We start from the raw sequence: 24,184 nt of genomic DNA, 5'->3' as shown, positions 1-24,184 counted from the left end.
TTATATTTTCTCAAGATGTGATATAAATGTTATGATTACCCAACTTAGTAGTGTTTATTTTTTGATCAACAAAAGATTTATAGATGGGTTCACAATGCTGGGTCAACAGAACCAGTGACTCTGAGGTTTGAACAGGTAATACCGTTGTTCTATTAACTAACCTGCTATGCTTTAAAAAACAATAGGACCAAAAATCTTAACCTTATGTTGCAACTGGAATATAGAGAAATAAGTTTATATATTACAAGTCAATAAATTAAGTTTAAAGCAATTTTCAAATCCTTAAACTACCTACACACACCACCTTCCAATAACCTACTAAGCGTACCCAAGAAATGCTTTCATATTGAATGAAAATTGTAAGGAAGATAATGAGCCAGTTATAACAAATGTTGCCTCCCACACAATTTTCCAAGATGCAGGTGCTGGCAGCATTACAAACTACAGTTACAATTGTTAAGCTTGAAACGAACATATAATTATAATAATATGAACAAATGAACAATTTGGGAACAGGTTGTCTGAAGGTAGTATCAGCAATACTGAATTGTATACAATTATTCACTAAAATTATATTTATACAAATATAATTTTTCAATATATTTTAAACGTGTATTTTTCTTTAGCTTAAACACATACGATCAACACAAACAAAAAGTTAGAGAAATAAACACAGCAATAAACATTGTTTTATAAGTAGGCTTCGTCTAGGAACCAATTTAAAATATCTGGACTGGGACTGACTGATATATTGGGTGTATAAACATTTTTGGATATCCACTAACAATGACTTAATTGTTAGATTTACATAGAGTCACACATCCTAGCCAGGTATGGTTAAAAGGAAATTAAAAAAAGGAAAAGAGGACAAATACCCTACGCTGTAATTGAAATGTATTCAGATGAGAAAAATGAATCTGCAATATAAACTTAGCTGCACTTTTCTTATAAAATATAATGAAGGAGCAAAAATCACACAATTATGTTATTAAATACATAAATATGTATATGTCGCCATATAACTGAGGCATTTTTTTTTTAAATAAATAAATCTAGACCAGATGATATAATAATAAAACGTAAAAAAAATAGCTGACTTCCACAAATATTGTATTTGGGCCTAATGCATCAATTTCAGAACAATTCTTCAAGTCAGGCATTTCGGGTCAGGTCATCCTGATGACTTGCCTTGAAGTAGTGTACCACAATAAATCAATAAATCCCAGCTGACAGCAATGATCTCCCAGCTGACAGGCAGTTAACAATATATAAAACCACATTGCAGTGGCTTGGTGAAACCAGAAACCTTCACCGTGTTCCACCATCATCTGTGAAATACACTGATTATACTGAAATCAAAGTTCATAGTGCATTAAGATAATTCCCTTAGGAATGCATTTTCAGATAGAATGGTGACTTTTTTTTTTTTAATACTTTCTTTAGGGGTCTCCAGTTTGCTTACTATTGCTGTTTGTCATATTCACCTGTACATATGCTAGGTGTTTTGTTTGTGCTATGGTCATTGCTGCCGCCCAGGAGTAGTGGGAGTTTCAGCCCAGGACTTATTTTTGTGTATTTGTATTTGCTTTTGTATCATACAGCCATGTTACAATGCTGCCGCCCACCCCATGTGTTCCCTATTAAGGGTTAATAAGTATGTAGCGGTTTAGAAAAATACCCCTCTCTGTCTCATTAGAGACTATTTTGCCTGAAGCTGAATAAAGCAAGGTGAATTGTTAGTGTAGGACCCACCTAAGAGGTTTGCCTTGACGTGGCAGACGTGGGATTACATCTAATGGCCATTGGAGTCATACTAAAAACCTCCAGTAATTTAAATTTGCATAGGGATTTGAGATAGTGCACAAGTAACTCTTTTCTTTGGTTTTTATTGTATGCCAGGTGACATATTACCTTACTAGATGCTTTAATATGTGACCTTGTTTCTTGCGATGTCATCAATATTTAATAAATAATTAAATGTAATCAAATCAATTCACCTTTCCAATGTCACTTCTGCTATGGGAAATCAGAGCTAAACTAAAGGTTTGGCATAAGTAAAAACATTTTTTATAATTTTTGAAAATATTGATAGCTTTAGCAGGTTTTACATATCCAGTGTCCCAAATTATTAAAGCACTGTTCATTTGTACTTGAGCAAAAATATCTATGTCTCTATCTAATGAAAAGAAAACATTTTGTTTTGATAATGTAATATATCGGACGTGAAGCGGTTAACTGAATCCAAGATTCTATGATGCAATGTCAAGGGACATAACATTTGTCCACAAACATTTAGAAGTTTGCTTTATACAAAAGCTTAATAATAAAGAGAAAAATGAGAAAATAATAGTGGGTGAGAAAGGAGTGTACTTGGTTGGCCTGACAGGAACATAAACTCAACCAGCCAGAAAATTAGAGATAAGGAAAAGTACTGAGGTTTTAACGTTCCGTGGTTTTATTAAATCCTAAATGGAAAAAAAAATGAAAAAAAAAAACACAAAAACATAACCTTAAGGAGTTTTGGCTTCCATTCTTACAAGGATGTGTTTATATATGTAAAATACAATGCAGAGTCACTGGATTAGAAATCTTGCGCTTTTGTATTTATAGGGTTCTAATTAATTTATTTGATGTATTTTTAAAGAATGGTTTCCAGTTGATGTTCTAATGCTAAATTCACAATCTTACTGGATCTAACATTCTTTGCACCAAAAACACAACAGTAACATGGGACAAATGAGATGATAATTACAGCAAAATCACTGTTAAGGGAACACTATAGGGTAAGGAATACATGTGTTCCTTACATTATAGAGTTAAAGTAACTGTTTAGCTCACCAGCCCCCCTCAGATCCTTAAAAAAAGGCATTTAAGCTTACCTTTTCTCCCTGACAGCTCTGGTCTTGCTGGCCCCGCCTTTATTACTGAGATAATCAATCTTAATGATCTTAGCCAATCAAGGATGCTATTGCTCTTGGGTGATAAATCGCTGCATTGTGCCAATCAGCATCTCCTCATAGAGATGCACTGAATCAATGCATCTCTATGGGGAACATTCAGTGTCTTCATGCAGAGCTGTACTGTGCAGCACTGAGATAGGCGTAGTTAAAAATAAAAAATAAAAAATAAAACAAAATTTAAATTTTGAAACCCTCTTATTATATAGTAATTACAAATATCCAGCTACCTGTTAGTATATCTGTAATTATTTAATTACAAGTCATTATTTGCGGCCTATGTGCCCCAGTATAGGGAAAAGGTGCATTGTCAGTTTTTAAAGGGACACTGTAGGCACCTAGACCACTTCAGCTCATTGAAGTGGTCTGATTGCTGTGTCCCTTTTGCACCTAGTGCTGCAATGTAAAACATTGCAGTTATAGAAAACTGCAAGGTTTACATTGCAGCTATAAGTCTGCCCTCAGTGGCTGTCTACCCGACAGCCACTGGAGGGATTTCGGAATTTAAATGAACCTTGGGTCTGTTATCTCACACTGGATGACCTCATGCTCTGCATCAGGACCTCCAGCGTAAGGTTTACCCCCATAGGAAAGCATTGATTAATGCTTTCCTATGGGGAAATCCTAATGCAAGCGAGGCCATAGGTCTCCCCCACCAATGTCAGCGAAAATCGAAGCCTGAACCAGCGTGGGGGACATGGGGAGAGCCAGGGAGGGGGCACCTTAGAAATCTATAGAGCCAGGAAAACGGCTTTGTGTGCCTGGCACCATAGGATCTCTTTAAGAATTAATCATTTATTTTGTCTATCACATACAAAAAGCAATACATGTAATATCCTGGCCTATTTATTGTGTTTCTATATTGCAAATAAGAATAAAAACTAACCAGAATACTATAACCAAATAGACTATTTTTATTTTAGGGTTGTGCCTACAGGTACTACCATGGCAACGGGCTTTTACGGGACATTTTTGGAGTCTTCATGATAAAATTGCACATTAAATTAGTGGGTCCACACTCCTTTTCACTCTCACGTTCCAAATCAGCTACTGTCACACTCTGTTACTTGGTTGCTAACCCCACTCTGTCCTTACTTCTGTGTTATTATACCCCACCTCCTCTAGATTGTAACTCTTTTGAGTATGGTCCTTGTTCAAGCAGTGTCCTCATCAACCAGTGTCTCTTGTGAACATTTTGTAATAGTTTATCTCATGTTGTTATATTGCCCTCTTTATATTATTTAAAGCGCTGTGAAATATCCTTGGTTAGATCAAAACATAGAACTGGTAACAACATTCTTACAAACTGATAAAGTTCACTTCGGTGAAATGTGTTGGGAAAATAAACTAAAAATAGGTTATTTGAATTTAGTAGAAACTTGCAGATAGTTACATTGGAACTCTTTTTCTAGGGATAACATCACCATGCATTTCTTTTGAAAACTAATATCACAGACTTAGATCATATATTTATTAAGTATGAATGTTATATTTATAATTGTTTCAATTATTTCATATTATATTACACCATTTGAAATCTCGTTTTTCATTTTCTTTAATGTTCAAGAAAGGAACTGAAGAGTCAAATGCTATTATTTATCTATACCCTTTATTATACATTATATATATATATATATTTGAATAATTGTGTGAGATCAATTAATCCCCACCATCTATAGCTGGCTTGGGGCCTATTAGCATGATACAGTAGACGTTTCATATAGAATGTGGAATTTTAATAGCATTTTTAAAAAGCCTCCTATCCAATCCCACAATGTATGGCAGGCAGTTTAATAATACTGAATACCCCAGAGGCAAGGTAGGGTTTAAGGAAGTAATTGTCATAGATGGAAGAGAATTCTTAACCAGGGAATAAAAAATAAAAGAAAGAAGAAGGTTGTGTATAAAATATGCAAATATGCACTTAGCAATCAAGATGCATTTTTATATCCTAGTCCAGCCATAGGTTTGTATTTCTAGCTATCATTTTCACATTTTATCATTCCAACTTCTTTATGATAATGGACTCTACTCGATTTACATGTCATATTTAGACTGATAAAAGTCCTGCAGTTCAATGTACCCTGGCTGCCTTGCAGTTTGGTCACATTGAAGATACTGAAGTATTACAGCTACAATAAGCTGACTTCCAAATAACTCAAATAACTCTTTAGTTTGCCTATATCGTGGAACAGTAGTTACCAAAGTAACAAAAATGGTCTACTGTACGTATTTTTTTTTATAATAAACAGCACTCAAGATTATTGGGTAAAACACCCAATACATGGTAATTTGACATTTTAAAGGGGCAAACCTAATTCTATATTTAATCCCACTGACATTGTAAGACCATCCTGGTATAATGGGATTTTCCTAACCCCGAGTGATGAAGAGGTCAAAACCATTTCACCGGGCTCTAAATTGTGGGATAAAATATGGATTCTGCAAACAGCTTGGTTTCTCCCGATTGGTTATTCACATACATTTGAACGGTCAGTAATTTAAATTTAAAATTAATTCAAAGTGAATTCTAAACAGAAAAGATTACAATCCTATAGGCTCCTAGACAGGTATTGGTTTGTCTCACTCCCCCACCTCCACCCTTCGTTCTTCACACAGGGGAGTTGAATGATGCCAAGCAAATTCATGACTCTGGGACCCTAATCTACATTCTAATCTCGACGCAGACATCATAGATCAGTTAATGGTTAGTCCTGCTCTGATTTTGTATTTCAGGTGCAAACAACCAAAGATAAAAACCTAAATCACTAAGAAAATTCTGCTATTTTGGCCTAAACATTAAACATGAACTCTGAATTTACTTGTGGTGACAATTAAAACTTAAGTGACTAATCCTGTTTGTGTCTGACTGAATCTTACTGATTTAAAACCTATATTACATTTTTAAAATTCCTGTGAAGAACTCAATGCCTTCAAATCAGAAGAAGAATATGCTATTTGTTAGTGAAATGGTATATCGATAGTAACAGTAAGTTGGGCTGAATTTACTCCATTCTAAGGCAATATATCTTTTCATAATAAGTATACTGGTGATATACTGGTGTACATTATTCTTATCGTTTTACTAAGACAATGTACTCTCATAGGCAGGAGTTAGCCAGTATTTTCCAGTGGACCAATGTTTGATAATTATTGACCCATATTTCAATCCATGAACCTTTGACCGATTTGGACAGTCCATTTTCTATGGAGTTGTATTCACCCAGATTTGTAACTGAAGAGAAGAGAATACTATAGGATTCTCATGCTACACATACTTTGGATGGCTACTTGACTAATGTATAGGCAAGAGCAGGGGCATAGATGTTGCTGTTTTTTGTTTTTCTTACTGGGTGTACATAAATCCTTCTTGCTTTCAGGGGATGCAAAGGGGACTAGCCAGAACAGTTTCAGTGGCATTCATGCCATGATTAGATAATTGGTTGATTTCTTAATTGATTCTCTCCATATATAATTTGTACAACCTTTAATGTGTTACCTGACAGCATGATATTATATGTGACCAGTAAAAATAAGTAAATGATCTGACAACTGTAGTTCCTGCAGTCATTTTTTTTGCAGTAGAAAACCACAGGGAAAGGTCTAGGGTTAGAGCCCCTTACTCCCCTCTATGCCCTGTAATCAAAGATATTGTAACAAAGGCTTCAACTGCTATAGATTGGAATCTTTGATCGCAGAGCAGTGGTGGGCTTACAGAATTGAAGAGTTCAAACTTCCATGGCATAACTATTGAATAAGCAGATTTGCCATTCATTTATATTGAACATTTTAAGACATTTTAATCTGCACTTATTAATTACTTTGCTCTGTAAAATAAAGGAGAAATTGCGTTACATAACTGCTATTTTTTTCTTTTTTCTTTTTTTTTTTTAAAGGAGTGAACTAATATGAAAACACTTATTGAACACAGGACAGTCAAATTTAACAAATGTCAATATTTTTACGACTACTTTGTGGTCACTGCCCCCTGCCACATTACAACTCACTAGACAACTGTTAGTTGTGGTTAAAGAGACAGAAGTCTATATATTTTTTTTTAAAGAAGTTAAAAAATCTTCTAAAAAAGGTTGCCTACCACTGGCCAATACCATATCCAGGAAATAATTTAAAGGGACACTATATTACCAAAAGAACCTTAGCTTAATGAAGCAGTTTTAGTGTGTGGCTCATGCCTCTAAAGTCTCACTGCTCGATTCCCTGCCATTTAGGAGTTAAATAACATTTGTTTCTGATTATACAGCCCTTGTCACATCTCCCCTGGTTGTGTCTGACATGAAAAAAATATGGTTTCATTTTCAATCACATGTTAACATACTATAAAAGTTTATATAAAAGCTCCTGTAGGGTCAGACAAGCTATTGACAGAGAAGGAGATAAGAAGTTCTAAATTAAACAGATTTTGTAATAAAGGACGTGTAAACATTAGATGACTCTCTATAGGAAGTGTTTAGGAAGACTGTGCAAGTCACATGGAGACAGATCTGACTAGGGCTGCATGAACAAAGTGATTTTATCCAAAATGGAAGAGAATTGAGCAGTGAGACTGCAGGGGTGTTATCTACAAACCAAAATTGCTTCATTAAGCTAAAGTTGTTTTGGTGACTATAGTGCCCTTTAAATTTATAAACAGGATAGTAAAAAATATTACAATATTAGTATTCATGCTTTAAAGGTACACTCTAAGCACCATAATCACTGCAGCCCATGGCACTTTGCCAGGGGTGACCTAGCACAGTACCACAGTAAGATGTCAAATTATATTAGCAAGGTGTGATAACTTAGTGGTTATGGTGATTGTAGGGTCCATTTAATCATAAGGTGTGAGCTGTTATATGAATAGTTTTTTTGTAAAATTAAAACACAAGTCAGATTTACAGGAAATTAGAAAAATTTCAGGCACCACAAAGAATTCTAATCACTTTATTAGGGAAGTTTTATGAAGACCTGGGAGCCAATATAGAATAGCACATTACCAATAGTTCTAATGAGCTGCATTGCATTCACCTCGAGTTAATCTACTCTGGATGTAATTTAGAGCACCTACTGATATCATTTAATATACTGATGTCCTGGAGCAATCTAACTAATTAATAGTAAAGCATCACAGTACAAACAGATGCTGAATAATTAACTCATAATAATGCTTTTACAATTTCTTTTATTTCAGAAAATCTCTGAAACCGGCTAAAGGAGTTTAGCAAAACGTGTGCTAATGCGGCTTTGTACGTAACTTTATGCATTTAAATTTTTCAGGAAATTATTATTTGATGCTGTGTCACATAGATGAATATCTCCAATAATAGTATATTGCATTATGGCCTGAGATTATTCAATAAAAACTAATGATACGATTGCATGTACCACGCCAAATGAATGTAGCAAGCTTTAGAAACCACTGTGGGATAGTTTTTATTCCTGATTTCACCATACAACAGATTTGTCTAGGTAAGTATTTTTTTTTTTTTTACAGTTGCAACTACTTCCGCTTTACTGTAGGTTTACTTCATCTTATGATTGGTCATTCGGAAGACTCATTGGAAATGTTTACAGTGTCCTTCATAGTAGTCCAGCTCCACAACACAGCAGTGCGGAATCGAGTGGAGACTTGTGGACACACGCCTGGCTAAATTCTAGAGTGAATATCCCACACTCCACAAATGAGGCCTACTGCTGAAGGCGGCCTAATGGCTGGGAGAAGTGGCCCATCTCCCACCATGGGGATTACGAACAGCAGCAGCCCTCTTGATGACCCGCTCCCCTCCCCCTCTGGACCGGTGGGGGTTATCCCGGTCCCCGCTGGAGAAACTGACAGGCTTACACCCTGAACTCTCTCGACCGGAACGCAGACCGCATGTCGGGCCCAAGATGCCGCCAAGCACCAACCCCTGCAACTCCACGAAAGCCTAGAAACGTGGGCATGGAGAGAGTGCTTTGAAGCTCAACTTGCCTGCACATGCCAGGACTTCTGGAGGCGCATTGATCACAACTCCACCCACACCGCTATGTCTGCCACACAGGGAGGGAGAGCAGTTATGGCGGCTTCTCAGCCCAAAGCACATACCGAAAAGCAATGCTCTCATCGACTGGCCCGCCGGCGGACCCACCAAGCACCAAATCGCACGGCGGTACGACGCCTACCATCACGCAAGTTTCCACCTCGCAGCTACATTCCTACACGGCACTCACAGGGGAGAAGACTCCAAGCTAGCATGCCGCTCAGTCAGAGACCCCATATATTGTGCACTCACTCACGGGAGGCCTGGCCCCAGATACCGGACTCTGTGGCAGAGAGATCGGAGAGGTATATGACCACACAGGCACTTGGGACTGACGGTGCTCTCACCTACAGGAAGACGGACTCAGATCTCCAGGGTTTGGCAGGCTGCCACTAGTGGGCATTGGTTAAGCCGTCCCAGGCTATGGCTAAAGACCATTTAATGCATAGTTCACCCCTAATAATCTATTTGTTTGACCCATTTCCCATTGACACCTACTGAAACTGGCATTTAGCCTTTAAGCCAGAAACCTATGTAAATGTATACGTAAATGTTATTTCACACTGTTGGTCCCCAGTCTCATGAGGGTTGTCCCCGGTTGCCGTAATCCTAAATATCCAGCGGCTACCAAGCGTCAGCCTTAATCTGGCTTGTTCATTTACTTACTTATTCATTTTATAATCTACATGTCAGATATTTCTTATTCATGAAGCTCCTGCCTTGTCTCTCCCACCGACATGTATGCTCAAGCATTTACTATACTGCAGTAATCTTGCATTTATGTGAATTGATCCTGCCCCATCTCACAGATTTGTCTCCCAATGTCTTGTGCAACAGATAACAGATAACTCTCCTTAACAGATGCTCTCTTTCTTTGGGCATTGTCTTTGTTGGGCCATCACTTGACCCATCTTCCCTTTCCAACTATCATCCCATACCCCTGCTCCCATTCTCCTTAAATTTTCTGGAAAGACTTGTCTGACTTCCTTTCTCAACTTATACTCTCTCCTCGACCATCTTCAATCTGGCTTCCGCTCCATCCACTCTACATAGACATCTCTGATTAAAGTATACTAATTCTTCTTGACCTCTCTGCTGCCTTTGACACTGTTGATCATGTCCTTCTTCTTCAAACTCTTCAATCCTTCGGCCTCTGACACTGTCCTCTTATGGTTCTCATTCTATCTCTCCCAACGTTCATTCAGTTTCTCCTTTTCTAAGTACACCACCTCCCCTCATCTTGTCTTGGCTCTGTTGTTGGTCTACTTTTGTTTGCTATTTATAATGCCTATTTTGTCAAACATATTAATTTAAAAATGTTCATTTTCACACACTAGAGAGGGTTGGCCAATGCAACCAACTTCACGAGATGATTGACAACTTTTTAGCCTTTACAAGCAAGAAACGCAGACAGAAAATGAAAGTGAAACAGATTGTCTGGATGGACAAACTGATCAAAAGGAGTTTGTGCTTTCTGGATAGAACGTTGACCATATATCAACATAAAAGTAACTATTTCGCTGATTTGCAAAGTTATGGTAATTTTCAAAAATATCAGAGTAAACACACATATTAATCATGAATTTATCTTTGATAAACCATCCATGTAATGAAACACTGAAAGGGACACTCCATAACCACTAAATGTGGTTAACCTAATGCCTTAACTCCTAAAGCTCAGCTTATCACTCTTGAACAGTTAACAGACATTTCTGCTTCCAGTTAGAGGTGGCAACCAAGGGACCCTAGGTAAGAAGCCAAAATGGTTTGACTACTTACAATAGGGCCGACAGACACCAATGCAGCAAGGTATAGTGATTATGCTTCTTGGGACTCTTTGAATTTGAACTTTTGAGTGTTCTTGTCTCTTTACAACATACTTTGATTTTTATTGTTCTAAAAATGTGCAAAGTACAATTCCCTGTTACAAATTGCATATAATGTTGCATACTTATGTGTCAATATATAGAGCTATGTTCCTTTCAATTTTATCTGACTTTATATTGTATATTTTATTGGTGAACAGCATTACAAGTGATTCCAGGAAGCAATATGAACAATCTGGGGACAAGTCACTTGATGCCTGCAATAATAGCATGTAGCAATTTCCTCCTTTTGATCTAATCATTAGAATTTTCAATCAAACATATTTTGCACTGGAATCCACCTTTTATATGAATATACTTTGATTTAATAAAAGCTGCAAGGCTTCAATATGGCCTCATGGCTAGGGCTCAAATATTGCTACAATCTCATATGTGCCTTTGTGGCATTCAGTGAATTAAAGGTATAATAATTAATGTGACATTTGATTTAAAGATTTAAAGGAACAAGTACTGCATTTTGTTTTACTGTATGTAGAAATAAAGTAAATCACAAAGGATACACATTGAGGAAGACTGATTGCCCTTTTTCACTTCAGTGCCCGGGGCCTTTATATCTGAGACATTTATAGGGTTGCTTACAAAAAATCACACTGAGATATACCAACTGTCCTATGTCATGCTTGTTATGTCTGTGAAATTTGTCAGAAAACACAGAGTAGCTTGTAAATTCATTCTAACACTGCTGCCCGTCAGAAGAACTAGGCTTGGGTGAATCTAATGCAAAGCTTAATGGCATTCAAATTTAAAGGATCTAATAAATGCATAGCAATGCAAAATAAAATACAATCCATAAAGTATAACTTACCTTCCCCTTTGCACTTTTAAGGTTTTTTTGTGGGTTTTTTTTTACCTGCAGAGAAATGTATTTCTCTGTTATGCTTCATCTCTACAGAGTGATTGTAAATAGCCTCCCCTCTCTGAAGGTTAACTATAAGCAGGGCCGGCCTTAGGGGTGTGCGAGCTGTGCGGCCACACAGGGCGCCATGGAGCAGGGGGCGCCGTGCGGCCGCACAGCCGGCCGGGATTTAAAAAAATAAATAAAATAATAATATATATATATATTTTTTTTTTACATTTGCAGCGGGGGCGGAGCTTACCGTGCTGCTTGTCATGTGAGTGTGACTCTCTGCCTGTGTGTATTACTGTCTGTGTGTGTGTATATGACTGTCTGCCTCTGTGTGTCTGTGTGTATTACTGTCTGTGTGTGTATATGACTGTCTGCCTCTGTGTGTCTGTGTGTATTACTGTCTGTGTGTGTGTGTATATGACTCTCTGCCTGTGTGTATTACTGTCTGTGTGTATCACTGTCTGCCTATGTGTGTCTGTGTGTATGACTGTCTGCCTGTGTGTGTGTATTACTGTCTGTGTATGTGTGTGTGTGACTGTCTGCCTCTGTGTGTCTGTGTATATGACTGTCTGCCTCTGTGTGTCTGTGTGTATGACTGTCTGCCTGTGTGTGTGTATTACTGTCTGTGTGTGTGTGTGTGACTGTCTGCCTCTGTGTGTCTGTGTATATGACTGTCTGCCTCTGTGTGTTTGTGTGTATGACTGTCTGCCTGTGTGTGTGTATTACTGTCTGTGTGTGTGTGTATGACTGTCTGCCTCTGTGTGTATGACTGTCTGCCTGTGTGTGTCTGTATGTATGACTGTCTGCCTGTGTGTGTGTATTACTGTCTGTGTCTGTGTGTATGACTGTCTGCCTGTGTGTGTGTATTACTGTCCGTGTCTGTGTGTATGACTGTCTGCCTCTGTGTGTGTCTGTGTGTATGACTGTGTGTGTCTGTGTGTATTACTGTCTGCCTCTGTGTGTGTCTGTGTGTATTACTGTCTGTGTGTATGACTGACTGTCTGCCTGTGTGTGTCTCTGTGTGTGTGTGTGAGACTGTCTGCCTTTGTGTGTCTGTGTGTGTGTGTATGACTGTCTGCCTGTGTGTGTGTGGATGTCTTCCTGTGTGTGTGTGTATGGCCGTCTGACTCTGTGTGTGTGTCACATACAACTAATACACGCATATCACACACTGTTAATACACCCATTACAAATATCACACATAGCATACATATCACACACAGTCATCACACCTACTATCACATACACAGACAACACAAACATTACAGCATACATGGATGACGGGGGGGGGGGCGCTGTGAAGATTTTTCGCACAGGGCGTCTAAATGCCTAAGGCCGGCCCTGACTATAAGAACTATATTCTCACAGCCATTGTGGGATTTTGAGCACAATTAAAATTGGATGAAGATTCTTACAGGGGGTGAAATGAAATCAATCATATTCAGTGAGCTATATAGTGAAGGCAAGACATGTGCTATATAATGTAATACAAATCCAAAACAAAATGTCAAAATACAGCTCATAAGTATTTAAACACTAGCACAAATTTTTATTTCTTAATTTCACTTTGAATATAAAGTTCTGTAGTTCAGAGCAAAACAAACAACATATTACTATATCACTATAAATGCTTATACACTGTACTGCTATCTTGACTTTGGCTCCATCTATGATTTCTGCATGGTGCATTATACAAACCATGAATGCACTCAGCGACATATATGCAGTCTCACAGATTGCTATTTATATCAGCCATATAGAGTTTGGCATAGAACAGGTGTATGTGATATATCCATACATTATTAACCTAAGCATTGTACTTAGCTTCTGTAGGCTGTTGCAAGGTACCTTTAAGATACCGTGAACCAACCTGTACAGTCCTTTCCATGTCAATAAATGTGTCTCTTTTGAGTAGGAGTTGAAATGACAGGAGTTTAAACTACAAGGAAGTGTAAACCAAGAGGGTAAATATTGTTTTGCTTGGGTATGAGTGCTGGCAAGATTGTGAGTTTTATTCAATGCACATCCTGCTGCATGTATGCATGCCTGAATGAAACTGTCCAGGGTCCATACATCTGTGGTGGGGGTTAAGCGAGTTTCTTTTCTGGAAGTTCAGATTGCAGATCTGGAGAGGCAAATGGCAACACTGAGGGAGCTTGACAATCTTGAGAGGAGTCTGTTGCTCACTGAGCAGAGTTTAGTGGGTGCAGGTAGTGGAGTGGGAGAAGATGAGGCAGTTGGTGAGCAGGCACATAGCTGGGTAACAGTGGGGCGAGGAAGTGGGGGGGGGAGGGAAGAGGAAAGGTTTAGCTAGTCCTGATCTTGTGCAGCCTAACAGTTTTGCCCAGTTGAGTGAAGATGTTGGTAGCATCAGTTCAGGAGTAGCTGTACTGCAGGAAACTGACAGCCGTGGGAACAGCCCCTCTAGTACGGGTGGGGTTGAGAGTGTAAGGAAGGCTAGACAGGTTGTGGGGGTAGGGGACTCTATTATTAAGAGAGTAAATATGGTAATCTGCCACTCTGATCATCTCAACTGGACAGTTTGCTGTCTCCTGGTGCTTGGGTCCGGCATGTTGCCGACAGAGTGGAGGAGCTGGGGATAACCCAGCTGTCATATTGGTACCAATGACAAAGTCAGATGAAAATGGAAGGTCCTAAAGAATGAGTTCAGGGAACTAGGAAGTAATCTAAAGAAGATGACCTCTAAGGTAATATTTTCAGAAATATTACTTGTGCCGTGCGCTACAGCAGAAAGGCAGCGAGAGATTAGAGAGGTCAATGCTTGGCTGAAGTCTTGGAGCAGGAAAGAGGGTTTGGGGTTTTTAGAGCACTGGGCCAATTTTGCACTTGGGTACTACCTGTATAGCAGGGATGGATTGCACCTAAATGGAAGCGTTTCTGCTGTGCTGGAGGATAGGATGGCTAGAAGTTTGGAGGAGATTTGAAACTAGTAGTAGGGGGGGATGTATGTCAACCATGAGTTAAAGTAAAATTTTAGGCATGTGGAGTATGACAAGGAAAATGTTGAAGCATTATGGGTAGATATCTGCTTGGGGCAAACGAAGGGAAATCAATTATTTTTTGGGATATGTTATAAACCACCTAATGTAAGAAGAACAGCTGTTTGGGAAAGCTGCAACACGTTAACACGGGGTAAAAAGTTAGTTATTGGAGATTTTAATTACCCAGACATAAATTGGGATAGAGTGACTAGTACTTCAAGAAGGGGAATCAGATTTTGCAATGTGTTAAATGACACCTTCATGTCACAACTGGTACAAGCACCAACTAGAAAGGATGCTTGTCTGGATCTCGTTATAAAAAACAATGTTGATCTTTTGGCCAACATTTTTTTTGGCGCATTTGGGAAATAATGATCACAATATGGTAATTTTTTAAATAAACTCAAAAAATCAAAAGCATGTGGGGTATACTAAAACGTATAATTTAAAAAAAGGCAATTTCAATAAGATTAGGGCAGCTCTACAACATATCGACTGGCATAAACTCTTTAGTGAAAAACACGTTGAGGATACATGGAAGCTCTTCAAACAAACATTAGAAAGGTATGTGTCTCAATATGTACCATTGGGTAATAAATATAAAAGAAACACATTGAAACCAATGTGGCTTAGTAGAGAAGTAAAACAAGAGATTAAAAATAAGAAAAGGGCATTTAAAGCATTTAAATCAGACAAATCAGAGGCATCCTATATAAGATATAACATTTTTTTGCAAATGATCTGCTTATTAAGCCAGTCCTGCAGCTGCCACCTGTGGTATATTGCTGGGTCTAAAACAAACTGGAATGTTAGCCAAAACTAAAATGTGATGGGGGTCTCCATTAACCCCTCTATGCATACCCGATGTGAACTGTTGTGTGGTCCATGGATTGTGCAATAAACATAAATATTCTGTGCTCTTGACATAGTGGCCCACTAATATTGAATATCTCATTTTTTTCCCCTAAACATAAGGGGGCTGGGAAATGTGCCCCACATTCTTTCACTGTAAATGAATATATCCTAATAAATCCAGCATAGTCAAAACATGTCCAGAGGATCGTAATGTTGTACCAATAAGATAAATAAAAACTATAATATCTTAATATACCAAACGAGCAAACAAAAAAATAAAAATGTGAAAAACATACATGTATACAGCCCAGTGACTGCACAGAAATTGAAAACTGTGGTTATTGATTTAGTCAATGCCATAGTCCAATTTAGTTTCCATGATAGTGAAAGGGTTGGTAAAAAGAACAAAGTGTCTAGACCACACACAGGTATACGCTTGGATTATACAGGTAAATAAACCATCCAACACCTAAAAATATATCTACTTACATTTCTCATAATTATATTAATGTTCTGGTTGTAAATATTGACATAGCTTGAGTGATTGTTTCAAGACAAATTGTCAAGTTTTAAATTCAGATGTGCAAAGTAGAGACTTAACTAAAATACTGACAGCTATAATTACAGTGTTGGGGGATTCCACCAAGTACTGACTCAGAAGGGGGAATTGTTATGCAATTAGCAAATTTTTCTCTTTTTTGGTGTCACAATACAAATATAGTGCAATTTCTGTAAGTAGGTTGAGTAAACAAATGGTAAAGTTGGGATGGGTTTATAATTACACATGGCACTTTACATAAGGTTTGGTCCTACAAAACAAGAGCATGCATTATAAAAAGAGTATCCTTAATTGGTAACACAAATGTTTGGTTCCAGTCCACTGCTTGAATTCAGAGTGTTACTGTACTGTATCTGTATCTGTATATATTGTATAGGACCTGAAAGGTCCTGAGGCCCTCAAGACTATATTGCTGGTTATATTGTAAGCTAAATGTGTTTGCAGGTATGTAGCTTGTTGCTGATAAAGCTGCCGTCATAGTAGTACATCATATTTTCATTCTTTTCACACAACTAAAATTCTTCTACACCGTGCAACATCACAGTAGAACATTTTTAACCCTGCGAAATCCAGCAAAACTATATATATTAACACAAACTATATTTGTAGCATCAATTTGTATTACAAACATAATGGACAAAAAACGAAATGGGAAAATTGATGCTAAATGCTGAATGTCAATATTTAGAGTTTTAATTTAGAAATACTATGTTCTAGTTAAGGGGTCTTTAAGTACAAAGAGCTAGAATGAGACTGGCAGAGATTTATATGAGTTGCACTTAAAAAGAAGCTAGAAGGCCACAGTTTTCCACTCCCAACAAAGTGTCAGGGAAGCAAGCAATGGTGAAAAGAAAGGCAGCAAGCATTAAGAGTATTTACAAAGAGTTACATCTTTGTATCTGAATTCTCTGATCTTTGGCACTTGCAGAACCTATAGAAAATGTAATTCCTTGGTTCTTCACCTTTTTTGACAGGGATTCAAATTATACACATGGCATTACTTTCAAATGCATTAATCTAGTTCACAATATTCCCACCAAACCCTTCAATGGCTATACATTCTAAAATACATTCAGCAGAACATCCTCGTTAGACTGCATCAAAGGTAACTAGGCAAGGTAGTGTCACTACAGTATGCGGGCTGTGGGCAACCGCTTGTATCCCAGCTGTTTAAACCAATTGTGGCCTACTACAAAAGCACTAACTTTGATTCCAAAGAGCTAATGAACCACTGACGTGTGGACTCTATGGCTTGTTATATCTTTTAATTACCACACATGGACATATATAGGATGTCTATCACATATGCAATATTCATTACTTTTTTTGTTTTTATGTAAAACGTGTGCTATATTTGTATTTATTTTATAAGAAAGGAACAATTCCTGGAAAACCAGATGGTAAGCATGGCTGTTCTCTATGAATTTTCAATGATTCTTCAAGCCACGTGCTTTGTAATGGACCAAGAGAATCAGATGCATGGACAATATATCTTCCTTTTGTATGAATGCAGAGCATCAATATAGAGGTCCATAAATACAGTATACTGTCCACGTGAATTACTAGCGGAACAAAAAGAAAATGCTCCATCAAAGATAAACCTTCAAATAAACTGCTTCAAAGTGTGCCTCACCATTGTTTTATGAACATGACACTGGACTCTGGCAGTATTGATGAATGGCATTTATTATTTAATCTCCTGTACGATATATGGTACCGAAATCCAATTACCAATACGGAATCCCTAATCACCAAAAAGCAAAGGATGATGCATTTTAACAAATCACATCTGAATGAATATTTATAAAAAAAAAAAAAGATCTGATAAAAGAAATATATTACATCATTCTTATTGTTTCCTAATTAGAGTTAGTCCTTAGTTACTGATCTCAGGATTCTAACAATCCAAGCATTCATTTTCATACAGCTCCCTTCAATGCGATTGTGAAGGAGGCTAAAAATTTAACACGGAAATTAGGTTCCAGATGACAGGAGGTGATTAGAGTTCAACCAAATGAAATATGTTATATTTAAAAAAAAAATAAAAAAATCTTTGAAAGGAGAACCAGGTAAAGAGATCATGTCATTGAACTGTCAGAGATTATTACAAGCACATCAAGATTTTAAACATGTATATACAGTTCGCATTCTCCAGAAATCTTGTTTCCTTAATCTGGGACAGGAACCATGCACCAGATTAAATGATCAGATTTGATTTTATATACCAATCTGATGTCAGATTATTGGGGCATGATACGATCCTTTTAAATTATTTTAGAAACATGCTTTTCTGTTTCTGGCTTTATACATATGGTTGCAGCTTTACTTAGAAATGGACAAAAATATCAACCAATGTTAAGATTTTTTTTTTTTTAAACATGCCTAAAAAGTATCACTATACAACACTTTAATGATATGATGACATCATCGTGCTAATTTCTACTATTAAATAAATGCAACCAAAAATAAAAAGGCATATTACTAACCATAACGGATACATTGTTATAATGTCTACAAATAAGTCAATGGTTATTTAAAGCCTTCATTTTCCAAAGTCTCACCCAAGAATGAATTGGTATATAGCAAACAAGAATATCTATTGCATACAGAATGCTTGATTGGAATTGTAAACTGAAGTTAATATGGCTAAGATTTTTTCTAACACAAGTAAATGCACTTAAGATGAACAAAGAGGTGTACAGCCCTTTCTCCATCTTCTAATGGGAATTTTAACTCAAATCCTAGCCCTATCTCTTATTTTCCATGAATTACAAAATAAAATAAGAGTTTTTAATATCAGCATATTTATTTTCCCTGTATAAATAATGACATGGGCTTCAGGTGGAACCCATCAATTCCTGCAACAAAGATTAGTGCATATTCTTCACTGTAGACCTTGCAGATAGATACATTGAATATGTTGCTGGGGAAATATTTTTTTTTTTTTTTTTGTTTTTTTTTTAAACTATCTGTGAAATCAAAGCTGATTAACCCCATCTAGGTATTATTCCAATGATCATGATTAATACCCCATTCCCCTCCCCTTATCCACCCAACCTAAAAGGAATGCCTCAATTCTGCAGCTTTTCCCACACCAAAGCAATATTCAACAAGCTAATATTGTTGGAAGGCAGATTGTGTTAGGTAATTTGTGAGGGTTATATTGTTTTTGAGAGGAATGTCAAAGAGTCTGTAGTTAGTTGAGGGGAGGGGTGAGATGTGAAGTCGAAGCTTTCTTGGCGTTCTGAGCTGTGATACTGTGTGTCTACATGTATGCGTGTATATGTATGTGTGTGTGTGTGTGTGTGCATATGTATGTGTGTGTGTGTGCATATGTATATTGTATATACTCTGCTTCTGTATTATTTTATCAAACAATACAAAATAATAATATGCACTGTAATGTTGTTACAAATAAACTTTAACATAGAATAACTGCAACGTCTTCTGGCTGGCTTGGAACTAATCCAAAATCAGTTAAACACTAACCCTTTCACAGCTAGCACCTTGCATCACACAACATTCAGGCCATAGTGGCAGCCCACAATTACCCCATCACAACGAGGCTAGATCCCATAATGCCTGTCTATCTCTATATAAATAAATACACAATCTTACATGGAAATACATTTAGAACCTTCTATCACTCATCCACTTGTCTCCTGTGTTGGAGGACAATAATAAAAAAAAAAATCGCAGCTGAGCCTTATGATGAGCACTTTGTATGGTCCCCTAGAAATATTTATTTTCCCCAAAAAAGATTTGCAAAGTTAGGGGGTATGTTGTTTTGCTCCCCGACCCCCTGTTCACACTCCCCTACATATCCCTAACTTTCACACCTGCAGGAAGGATGCAGAAACCCCCCAGCCCCTCACACAGAACAGCTCAATGCATCTCCCCTATGAGTCAGAGCATCAAAGTATTTACCAGTTCTTTTTGCAGCATTCGATCTCTGCAATCTAATGCTTGCTGGGTCTACTTCCTTCATCCCTCAATGATCCTTGATCTCAGACATCAGTTCCATCCTTTTTATTCTTCATAAGGCAATAATAATAATTCCATCAGCATCCAACTACTTCCTTTAAATTCCAGGCACAGAGCAAATAAAACCTTATGCACTGTATGTGTGTCATCGTCATGCTTCTCTCCCCTGTCTTCAGTGTCAGAATCCTACCGCTCGAGCATTCTCTCGACGGAATATTGACCTGGGATATCAGCGCTGGTTACTTGTTCAGAGATTTCACAGCAGTGCTCACTGAGGCAGGGATTTTCTTTATCTTTTGGATCCTGTTTTTTTTTTTTTCCGCTTTCTAATATGCCGAGACCAGGAGAGAGAGAGAGAGAGCCCTGTTTTCCTACTCATACAGCTTGGAACTTTAATGTACAGCCTCTTCTGAAAACTAGTGCACAAGCGCCTCCAGCGGTGATGAGAGGAACTGCAATCTGCTGATACAGCTTCAGCAGTGCACAATGGACCCTTGAACCCTTATCTTCAGTCTGGGAAATAAGAGCTGAATGGCCATCAATTATCTAACACAGCTAATGATTTAAGTATTATTACAAGGTTTGGGGAGAAAGATCAGGGATTTTTTTGCATCCTTTATCCCAGACCTGTATTGTTATGGTTATATATATATATTTTTTTAACATATATATTTTTCTAAAATATAAATCTATAGAAATGAATAAAAAAGCTCTGGGTTTATACAGCAAGCCACCAGACCATTAATTTAAAGTCCCATGGGAGACCTGTCTGACTTTAATAGAGACACAATGAGACACACACTCGTTTTGTGCAAATAGATGACAGTTGAGTGTAATGGAGATAGAGTGATACATTCCAGAAGGTTTTTTTTCTTACTTGTCAACACTCTATAATAAGGAGACAGGCTTTTTTTTTTACTTGCTGTGAAATAATCCTGCAAAAATCAATAGCTGCCTCTTCCCAAGCTGCAAATCAGTAGAATCAGAAATCCCACCAAATGTGGATTAAATTTAACTAAATTCTTGTAGGCTACAGCAGGTCTTGTCAACTATGGACTTCAAGAAGCTGTTTAGCTTCATACAACAGCCACCGTTGGGCTGATTTAGGGCGATGTGACGTGCATTTTAGAGCAGTAGGCTCTTATGGCTTATCAGCAATAATAAATTAATTCATTTGTACATCATCAAAATGTTATTGCCAGGGATATAACACTGTGCTGCATCAACTGCAATGGTAAGAGAATAAAAACTGCAATAAACTGAATTATCCAACTGCTCTATCACCTATCACTTTCTGATAACTGATGAAATGAGGGAATTAAGGATTTATTTACCGTACTGTAAGCTAGTCTTAAGACTAACACTAACTACACTTGATTAAGACTAAATCCTGATTGTGACTCCACAGATCACAGGCCCACAATTAGGGTTGCCAGCTCTAGCATGTTGTCCTGAACATGTATCCACATGCTATGATGTGCTGCATGAAGAGAGCTGCCCCACAGTATGAAAAATTAATATGCAACATGAGTGAAATCAATTAATTTAAGGGACACCCCGGCACTAAAATCATTGTAGGACATTTGATTTGTTGTATTAGTCATTAATATGTTGCATTTTTCACAAGGTGAAATATGGATAGTATATGAAAAAAATAAAATAAAAAAATTACAGAATTATTCACTATAAGCCTGCTCACTTAGACAATCCAACATTTTAACAAATTATCTGCCCAGTGGTGTGCATGCGCCAGGCTATGAAAGCACGATTCAGTAGACATATGTTGGCAGGTATTTGTAAGTCTAATCAGCATTTAAATTGCAATTTCATACTGAAAAACAGTTGTTGCTCCTAGCTCTGCCCCCCTGCCCATATCAGGCTGTGAGCTATGAAAGAACGGAGAGGAAGGTCTGCACCTAGAAGAGTATGCAGGGCAGTGGGAGCTGCACATCCTTCTGTGATGAGCTCTCAGCACTAAGTTGAAGGGTCTGCAGATTCCTGTTTCCAGTTCATTTGAAATGGAGACATATCTTTCAAGGCAGCTATTCTAAACAGGTGTTGAATCATTGCTATTAAAGCACTAAAACCACTAAAAACTCAACAGCTTAATGGAATGGTTCTAGGTGCTGTCACCACTCTAAAAAATGTAAATATTGCAGTTTGTGATAAACAGCATTGTTTATATTCGTCAGCAAGAGTGTCTCTATCACTTCCTAATAAAAACTTTCTGTTGGGAGAATTCTGCTGGCATTCTTTATGAAGAAGTATTTGATTAACTTGAGATCATCTGGATGAACCAGAAGAAAGCAAAACAGCAATTGTAGCAAATCAGAAAGGACACTAGAAAGGTTAATTTATCTTCTTTTATTTTTTTACAGAGGACCCAACAATGCCACTAAGAACATGTTAAACCTAGAAATACATATATGTATTTATAACAATAGATGGATCCTTTAAAGGTACACAATAGTCACTAGAACAACTACAGCTTAATGTAGTTGTTCCGTGAGTATAATAGCTCCCTTCAGGCATTTTCATATAAACACTTCCTTTGCAGAGAAAAGGCACTTCCTTTGCAGAAAAAAGGCATTGTTTACATTGCCCCCTAGGGACACCTCCAAGGGCCACTGGAGAGGCTTCTTGGCTCAAGGCAGCAGTAGGCAGCACTGCCATTTAGCATCCCCATGCTCTGCATAAGGACGCTGAATTGTCCTCATAGAGATGCATTGATTCTATGCATCTCTATGAGGAGGTGCTGATTGGCCAAAATGGTGGTTGGCCCTGCCCCCTTGTCGATTTTAGCCAATCCAATGGGAAAGCATTGGATTGGCTAAAAATCTGCAATTTCAATGATGTCACCAAGGGGAGGGGCCAGCGCGGTCGGACCCACGTGGAGGTGGAAATAAGGTGAGTTTTAACCCATTCTGAGGGGGCTAAGGGGGGGTGGGGGGCAAACACTATATGGTGGGTTTTCACTATAGGGTCAGGAATACATGTTTGTGTTCCTGACCCTATAGTGATCCTTTAATATACAAACCCCTTAGTTAATAATTAAAGTGGCACTAGGTCATGTTATGTGCAGGATAAGAAACAGCTATGTGGTTTATTTAGTAATTCTTTATTTTTTTTTTTACATAAAATAAATAGTTTTACATCCCATTTCTACCCTTTTTACTCATCCCTCCCAACCTGAAGTGTTTCCTTTTTTGCTCTATACACCTATGTTCTGGGAATTGTAGTTCAGGTGTAACCTTACTGTAGAAAACCTACAATCGAACTATAACTGCCAGAAACTTCTGCTGTGGCCTTAAATGAACACTATAGTGCTACTCATACTAACCTGTATTCCTAACACTACAGTGCCCCTGTCCCTAGTTGTATTACGTTTCACTCCTCACCTCTCATTTGCCATAAAAATGAAGAAAACAAAGAACTGACTTATCTTTTGAAACCGCTAAGGCTCCATACATGCATCTCACTTATTAGCCTCACACAACATTATCAAGGAGAAATGGCTTCCTCTGCAATTTTCCATTACAATTCTCCTCATTGAGGAGCATTGGAAACCTAAAGTGACGCGAGCACACTCATACTTCCTCATAGGATAGCATTGTAAGAGTTTCAATGTCATGTGACTGAGTTTTACTCAGTCAGTGTAGCAGAAGCGCCTCTAGCGGTTGTCAGTATGGCAGCCACTAGAGCTGGATTTACCCCACCATGACTACAATGCAGTTTCTGAAAAAAACTGCAACTTTTACATTAACAGTGTTAAATGGACATTACTACCTCACTGAGATGAAGTGGTCTAGGTGACTATAGTGTCCCTTTAAGGATCTACTGTTCTCATCACTGCCATGGGATGTTCTATGAGATTTATGACTGGCTGCATCAATTCCTGATCTGGGTACAGTTTTCCATAGAAGCAGTAAAGCCTGGAGCTTGTTGCAAATCCAAAAACTTCATCTAAGTGTACCTATTTTTAATTATTATCAATTGAAGGCTTTTGCCAGCATTGTTTAAATTGTTTCATTATCAAAATTGTGGTCGAACATTTTTTACTTGTATTTTGACACAAAT

At 37.7% G+C, this 24,184-nt stretch overlaps 1 protein-coding gene across 4 annotated transcripts in view; it reads right to left on the bottom strand.

Annotated features, from left to right (window-relative positions):
- The window catches only part of NLGN1 (neuroligin 1), a 663,157-nt gene that overhangs the window by 457,413 nt on the left and 181,560 nt on the right, over positions 1-24,184 (bottom strand). For 3 of the 4 annotated variants that reach the window (XM_063442686.1, XM_063442688.1, XM_063442689.1), the window contains exon 1: positions 20,051-20,485. The exons of the other annotated variant lie outside the window; for it this stretch is intronic. The gene's annotated coding sequence lies outside the window, so the exon portion shown is untranslated. Of the gene's footprint in view, positions 1-20,050; positions 20,486-24,184 lie in introns of those variants that run through there. 4 annotated transcript variants of the gene reach the window in all.

This window comes from Pelobates fuscus, chromosome 2 (genome assembly GCF_036172605.1).
Source record: "Pelobates fuscus isolate aPelFus1 chromosome 2, aPelFus1.pri, whole genome shotgun sequence".
NCBI lineage: Eukaryota > Metazoa > Chordata > Amphibia > Anura > Pelobatidae > Pelobates > Pelobates fuscus.
The sequence above is the reverse complement of the archived record's forward strand: the minus strand, read 5'-3'. Positions and strand labels throughout refer to the sequence as shown.